Here is a 6,616-nt window from a genome sequence, read left to right on the forward strand (position 1 = left end):
GAATGACAGGCATGCATTACCATAACTAGCTATTGATTGAGATGGGGTCTTGCAAACCTTATACCTTGGCTGCCTTCAAATGGTGATCCTCCTGATCTCAGCCTTCCAAGGAGCTAGGATTTCAGGCATGAACCACTGGCACCTAATGCTTATCTTGAATTTCAAGTCTGAGGTCATTTTAAAAATTTTTTGCAGTGTTGGGGATCTAACCCAGAACCTTACACATGCTAAGCAAGTGCCTCCCACTGAGCTCTACCTCAGCCCAAATCTTGTATTTCTATTTGCCATCTCTAGAAACCCTATGAAAAAGTAGAGTGCAATGGTGACTGATCTTTGAAAATTAAAAAGGATTACATATTTAATGACATAAAGCAACACTTCTAAACTAAATGTACATACAAATTACCTGACATGTGCATTAAAAAGCAGATTCTGATTCTGAATATGTGGTGGAAGACTAGAGGTTCTGCATTTCTAGCAAGCTTCTAGTCAATGCCAATAATACTAGTCTCTATGGACAACAGTTTGATAATGGATCCAGTAAAAATGTATTTGTGTGCATGCACATGCATACCACACAGTTCTTTTTTTTTCCTTTTTCTTTTATTATTCATATGTGCATACATGACTTGGTTCATTTCTCCCCCCTGCCCCCACCCCCTCCCTTACCACCCACTCCGCCCCCTCCCTCTCCCCCCCACCCACTCAATACCCAGCAGAAACTATTTTGCCCTTATTTCTAATTTTGTTGTAGAGAGAGTATAAGCAATAACAGGAAGGGACAAGGGTTTTTGCTGGTTGAGATAAGGATAGCTATACAGGGCATTGACTCACATTGATTTCCTGTGCGTGGGTGTTACCTTCTAGGTTAATTCTTTTTGATCTCACCTTTTCTCTAGTACCTGTTCCCCTTTTCCTAGTGGCCTCAGTTGCTTTAAGGTATCTGCTTTAGTTTCTCTGCGTTGAGGGCAACAAATGCTAGCTAATTTTTTAGGTGTCTTACCTATCCTCACCCCTCCCTTGTGTGCTCTCGCTTTTATCATGTGCTCATAGTCTAATCCCATTGTTGTGTTTGCCCTTGATCTAATGTCCACATATGAGGGAGAACATACGATTTTTGGTCTTTTGGGCCAGGCTAACCTCACTCAGAATGATGTTCTCCAATTCCATCCATTTACCAGCAAATGATAACATTTCGTTATCATGGCTGCATAAAATTCCATTGTGTATAGATACCACATTTTCTTAATCCATTCGTCGGTGGTGGGGCATCTTGGCTGTTTCCATAACTTGGCTATTGTGAATAGTGCTGCAATAAACATGGGTGTGCAGGTGCCTCTGGAGTAACCTGTGTCACAGTCTTTTGGGTATATCCCCAAGAGTGGTATTGCTGGATCAAATGGTAGATCGATGTCTAGCTTTTTAAGTAGCCTCCAAATTTTTTTCCAGAGTGGTTGTACTAGTCTACATTCCCACCAACAGTGTAAGAGGGTTCCTTTTTCCCCACATCCTCGCCAACACCTGTTGGTGGTGGTGTTGCTGATGATGGCTATTCTAACAGGGGTGAGGTGGAATCTTAGCGTGGTTTTAATTTGCATTTCCTTTATTGCTAGAAATGGTGAGCATTTTTTTATGTGTTTTTTGGCCATTTGAATTTCTTCTTTTGAGAAAGTTCTGTTTAGTTCACTTGCCCATTTCTTTATTGGTTCATTAGTTTTGGGAGAATTTAGTTTTTTAAGTTCCACACAGTTCTTGAACTCTGAATTTGGGGAATTTTTTTCAGACAGAGTCTTGCTTTGTACCCAGGCTGGCCTCAAATTTGTGACTCAGTCTCCAAGGTGTGGGGACTACAGGTATGTGCCACCATGTCTGACTAACATTTAGGAAAATCACCAACATGTGAGACTTGGAGAAAAGTAAAGCCTGGTTCCCTTTATGGATGGCGAATACTCAAATTTACTGGCCCTCCTTATAGCCTGGGTTTACAGGCTATAAGGTAGCCTATAAACCCAGGCTATAGGTGGGTTTACACTCCACCAATCACAATGTGTATGTACGAATTTCAGTTCAGAACTTGTAACACATAAAAGCTACAATAGCAGTGACTTCTCTTGCAGCAGCCACAGTTTTGGTCAAATTGTGTTCCCAGGTCAATGGTAGTGGTAGAGGAAGGGGCAGAGTTTAGCATATTCAGCAGCATCCATTAAAGTAGTCTTCTCACTGAACTGGATCTATATCCTTCTTTAGGGTGATCTCTGCTTCAAGAGACCATTGAAGTCTCTGGAATGGTCTCTTGAATTCTGAGAGGGGGCAACCTCCATTGTGGGAAGGATATATATTTCCTGGTATACACCTCTGTGTCTCTTATTACTATCTCTGCTGATGACTGGTCTTGGCATAATAGCACAAGATTCATATGCTAGCCATATCACAACTAGTTATATGACTTTGAAAAAATCACTTAGCCTGTCTTTCCTTAGCTGTTGAAGGAGGGTAAGACTCCATAATTCTAGTATTGCATTTATTCACATGTTATCATAGTAATTTTTTTTACAACTTTATTGAAGTATAAACTATACATCACAAAATTCACCCATTTAAGTGTAGAAGTCAATGACATTTTCTGATACAGGGTATCATCATGTAGCAATTCAATGACTTTTGGTAAATTTACCAAGTTGTACAACCATCACCCAAACCCAGTTTTAAAATATTTTCATCACCCCACTAAAATTCTGTAGACCAATTTATGATTAATCCCCATAACCACCATATCCCAGGTAACCACTAATCTACATTGTGTATCTATAGATTTTCTTTTTCTGGCCATGTCAAATAAGTAGATTCATACAGTCATAATTATTTGTTATTCCTGGGTCTTTTTTCTGCTAAATGGTTGAGTTCCTAAAAGGCAGAAACCAGTAAAACTAAAAACAGAAAAACAACCAAGAAAATCAATGAAATAAAGATTTAGATTTTTTAAAAGGTCAATAAATTTGACAAGCCTCCAGCAAGTCTGACAAAGAAAATAAAACACACAGATTACCAATATCAGGAATGAAAAAGGGACTATCACTATAGACTGTGCACACATAAAAGGACAATAATGGAATAATACAAATAATTCTACACAGACACATTTTAGAACTTATATGAAGCAGATGAACTGCTAGAAAATCACAAAGTAATAACAGGTATCAAAGACAAAATAGATCACCTGAATACTCTCATAACTACTAAAAATGTTTGTTCATAATTTAAACCTCAAAAGAAATCTCTAGACACAGGTAATTTCAGTGACTACTTCTACTGAACATTTAAACAGAAATAACACCAATTCTCACAATCTCCTCCAGAAAACAGAATAGGAGTTAACACTTCCTAACTTATTTTATGAGGTCACTATTACCTTAATACCAAAACCACACAAACAGAAAAAAACCCACAGATTAATATTTCCCATGAGTTTAGATGCAAATTCCTCAACAAAATACTGGCAAACCTAACCCAACCATGTACAAAAATTATTACACACCACAAGCAAATGGGATTTATCCCACGTATAAAAAGTTGATCCAATATTTTAAAAATTATTCTATGTGTTAGGGGCATGGCTCAAGTGGTAGAGTGCCTACCTCCTAAGCACAAGGCATTGAGTGAGTTCAAACCCCAGAATCACCAAAAAAAACTTATTTTACATAACCAATCATATCAACATGCTAAAAAAGTTAAATTCTCTGATCATATCAATTGACAGTGAAAAAAACATTTGGCAAAAGACCTCAGTAAACTATGAATCAAGAGGAACTTCTTCAATTTGATCAAGAACTATAGAAGACTTTTCCTAGGAAAGCAAAATACATTCAAGAGAGAAGCAGGGGCCATTGCAGACATGGCTGCTCCGCTGGGTGCAATGTTCACCCGACAGCCACCCGGCCCCCCGCCACCTCCGCAGGGACTACCCGGCCAGGCTTTGCTTCTTCAAGCAGTGCCTGGCGCTACGAGGAGTTCCAAGGATACCTTGGTGGACGAATTGGAGTCATCATTCGAGGCTTGCTTTGCTTCTCTTGTGAGCCAGGACTACGTCAGTGGCACTGATCAGGAAGAAATTCGAACTGGTGTCGATCAGTGTATCCAGAAGTTTCTGGACATTGCAAGACAGACAGAATGTTTTTTCCTACAAAAAAAATTGCAGTTGTCTGTCCAGAAACCAGAGCAAATTATCAAAGAGGATGTCTCGGAACTAAGGAATGAACTGCAAAGGAAGGATTCTCTGGTCCAGAAGCACCTAACAAAGCTGAGGCACTGGCAGCAGGTGCTGGAGGACATCAATGTGCAGCATAAGAAGCCAGCCGACATCCCTCAGGGCTCCCTGGCCCACCTTGGACAGGCATCTGCCAATATCCCTGTACCTCTTAAGCAGACATAAGGGCAGTTGGTCTGGCCTGCAAGTCAGCCCATGCGGACAGTTTTGCCAAACATCCTTTCTGGTGGACATGCATTTTGGAAGAACTCTTAGTATGTGAATGAGTTGGTGTTAGTTTTATGTTACAACCTAGAATTTTCCCCCTATTTTTATGAGTGATTAATTTCTTCTGCTTTTGGGAGACAGGGTTTCTCTGTAGCCCAGCCTGGCTTTGACCTCTGGATGGACGCTCTTGCCTCAGTCTACCAAGTGCTGACTTCTTATGTACATTATAAAAAAGTCTGCAGGTTTGATAAGCTGAGTGTTTTGTCTTTGGCAGAATTTAGACTGTTAGTGTGAAGACACAGATTCTTTGTTTTAATTATTTTTTGTTTTTGCTTGATTTTAAATTTATTTTTGTATGACTTGTTACTTCCATTTGTTACATTAGTTTATGATCTAAGGGAAAAATTATAGTAGTCTGAGAATCAGGGGGAAAAGTTTGATTATAGACCTTTTATGTTTACTACTCATCCATGGAAGGGTACAAAAATACTCAAATTTGCCATGTTTCAAGACTTTGAACTACCTCAAGAAGAGGAATCTAATGCAACAATGTAATGCCTCTAGAGCAATGCAGAGTGCAGAGAGTTTGTAAGTGGCTGAGAACAGGGTTAAGATATGCTAGGGTAGTGTAGTGATACTATAGGAGGATCCTTAAGTTGATGTTTGCTTATATTTGGGGCGAGTTTATATTTTGTGTCATTACTCATTTTGAGGGGAATGTATTAGCATGATGTAACAAGTTGGTATAAGGAATGAGCCAACCCTGTCTCAGTAGCAGGACAGTTGGGGTACTGGCAAAGTATAAGGGTTCAAGCCTACTTTCCCTGCTTGTCTCTTAGTTTTGAGTTTTGTTTGCGTGTGATATTTTACTTTTGGGGGCAGAGATAGTTTCCTTAAGGAAGATTCTTGCCCATGGGTTTGATTCCGAGAGCCTCAGGGTTGGGGCAACCTGCAGGACGACCTCAGCTACTTAACCTCTGCAAAGAGCCTGTGAAACCTCTGTGTGGAGAAGGTGTTTTGCCCTCTTGGATGAACTTTTCCTTTCCCTGTTTTATATAGCCTTCCCCTAGATTATATCCCTTTACCCAAAATAAACACTCCACTGTTGGTGAGTTTGTGGTTAAGAGTCTTGGTCCATGTTTCCTCTAGCCCTGAAGCCCCTTCTGCACACACAGTGACATTCACTGGCCTGGATGCTACTAGGTCCGCGAAGCCTCCAAATATCTTTTCTACCTTGTATCCTCCACCACCCTTGACTCCTCCACCATTCTTTTTTAGTTCTCCCTTGTGGGTCAGTGATTTATGTATCCCCATGAGCATTAGGCATTGTTCCCCTTGAATATGTGAGATCGTGTATTAGTTATCTTTTTATATGACGCATTGGTCATTCTTGTGTGCTTGTGTATGTATTTGACATATTAGAGCTATAATTACCAACCTGAGGCTAATACACCACTCAATTATAATGTATAAGTTAATGCTTTTAAAAGTTGTATTTACTTACATTACAGGGTTTTAACCTGGTTGTCTCATGCTAACTAGAAATTGTGATTGGCAGCTTTAGATCTCTTGGTTTAAAAACCTAAATTGCATTTTGGGCAAAAAAAAAAAAAAAGAGAAGCAGGAGTCCAACCCCCCACCACACACACACACACACACACACACACATACACACACGCACTTCCATCCACTCCAGCCACTGGGCAGAGCAGCACAGTGAGAGATTGAGGGTGGGCAGTACCTTTGTCAGCAAGGATGAGTGATAGCACTCCCTTTCCTTCTCCTGGTCTGATCCCCTTGATTTTGCTCTCTAATATGAAAATAAGTGAGGAAAAAAGTGAAAGTGTTGGTTAGGTGAATAGCAACCAGCATTTCTGTCAAAGTTTCTACCAAGTCCTCCACCAGTCTCCAGGCTTTCGTACCAGGCTGTGTGGAGAGTGATGCCCTAGAGATTCCTCAATGAAGAGGAAGAAGAAGGGCATCCCCCCCTGACTTTCTTAAACTGTGGAGAATGTTTTCAATATTCTTGAGTACTCTCTACTAAAAGAGTTTTAAACTGCTGGATTTCTCACCAGACTTTCAGTTGCAGTTCATTCCGAGAACATATTCTGTTTTTCTTTTCATCTCTAGAGGAAAAACAAAAAG

The 6,616-nt window shown here is 40.1% G+C and overlaps 1 pseudogene; it reads left to right on the top strand.

Annotated features, from left to right (window-relative positions):
- The first annotated feature begins 3,886 nt into the window (after positions 1 to 3,886).
- On the top strand, positions 3,887 to 4,458 carry LOC109675828 (mediator of RNA polymerase II transcription subunit 28 pseudogene; annotated as a pseudogene).
- The last annotated feature ends 2,158 nt before the right edge of the window (positions 4,459 to 6,616 follow it).

Source organism: Castor canadensis, chromosome X, assembly GCF_047511655.1.
Source record: "Castor canadensis chromosome X, mCasCan1.hap1v2, whole genome shotgun sequence".
In the NCBI taxonomy this organism is placed as follows: domain Eukaryota; kingdom Metazoa; phylum Chordata; class Mammalia; order Rodentia; family Castoridae; genus Castor; species Castor canadensis.